This window comes from Mastigoproctus giganteus, chromosome 10 (genome assembly GCF_048544385.1).
Source record: "Mastigoproctus giganteus isolate SK-2022 chromosome 10, ASM4854438v1, whole genome shotgun sequence".
In the NCBI taxonomy this organism is placed as follows: Eukaryota; Metazoa; Arthropoda; class Arachnida; order Uropygi; family Thelyphonidae; genus Mastigoproctus; species Mastigoproctus giganteus.
Window position 1 is genome coordinate 148677915 of NC_143584.1, and position 1604 is coordinate 148679518.

A 1604-nucleotide genomic window follows, 5' to 3' on the forward strand; every position below is an offset into this window, starting at 1 on the left:
GCACCTAAAGAAAGACATCGAGCTTCTTGAAAGGGTGCAAAGAAGGGTAACTCGCCTGGTGAGATCGGCAAAAGGGCGTCCTTATGAAGAAAGACTTCGAATATGTGGGTTGCAGAGTTTGGAAACTAGACACCTTAGAGGAGATTTGATTGAGGTGTTTAAGGCTCTGAGAGGCATCAGTAAAATGAATGAGGACAAAATTTTCAAGATTATAAATGATGCTAGAACTAGGGGACATAAACTCAAGTTACGGGGGGAAATGTTTAGATTGGACTTTATTTTATTTTAGTCAGCGAGTTATAAATTACTGGAATAAGTTGCCTTCATGGGTGTTAGAGGCCGACAGTTTGGGGAAATTCAAAGGTCATCTGGATAGTACTTTCGGGTAAGGGAAGCGCATAGGATGATAGGTTTAATTTCCTTTTTATTTATATTTTATTTTATTTATATATATTTTTTTTATTTATTAATTATTATTATTTAGTTATTTATTTATTTTTTGTTTTTATCATTGTTTTGTTCGGATTTTTTTTTTTTTTTTTTTTTTTTTTTTTTTTGGCTGGTGCAGCATAAGCCACAGGCTTTCTTGCACCATGCGGCCGTTACTAATACTAATACATCCGTTGTTTATTACTGATGCAGGAAAATAACTCGCAGCCACTTTAATGCTCATTAATCAATTTGACGCTCCCCTTTTCATGAATTGGCAAATGTTCACCCCACAAACATCGTTGGAAGAACATGACGTAGCCCAGTGGTCAGGAGCGAGAGTGCATAGCACGCGTTCCTTGAGTGGACCGGGGTTCAAGCCTGTGACTACTAAATACGATAAATATTTGTATTGACGATGTATTGTAAACTCTACTGACTTGGTTGTCGTGCCGGAGTATAAACAGAAAATTTACCTTATCTTTGAACTGAGAATAGAAGTCGCATTTTCCTTGAATGTAACCCTTAGACAACATCAGGATAAACTTGACTCGATTCAATCCCAAACAGATCTGCTCATTAAATCCAATTTAGCAATTCAGAATTCTGTTCGAGTAGGTTTTTTAGGAGCATTAACGACTGTGGCCATATTTCGCCGTGTATACTGTCTGTAAATTGCGTGTGTTCTGTGCACGATTTTCTGTTCGCTGGACGAAAAACCCGAGTTAACGGGAGAAAAATCCACAGTGCCATCGCCTAAGACCGACTAACTCAGCCACGTTGTGAAAAAAGGCCCCAAAAAAATTCTTCCCGTCATCGACGGGAAGAATTTTTTAGGGTGTGGGGGGTGGAAAACAAAGATGAATAATGATGATTGTTTATATATTTAGTTATTGTTTTATTGTTCTTATTTTTATTTCGTTTTGTTCCCTATTATGTGTTTGTCCACTTTATTCTTATTTCCCCCACTTACGCATCTGACTTTACTTCCTAGGAGAATTCCAGATTCAAGGGAACTTCTCAATTAATTATAATTCCCTTCGAAAAGGCTGAGTGTTCAGGAATAACAAACTCACAAATTAATAAACAACAAAGTTTATTTACATATATATATATATATATATATACACAACATAATATACAATTGAATAAAAAAGCATGTAATATGCATACAA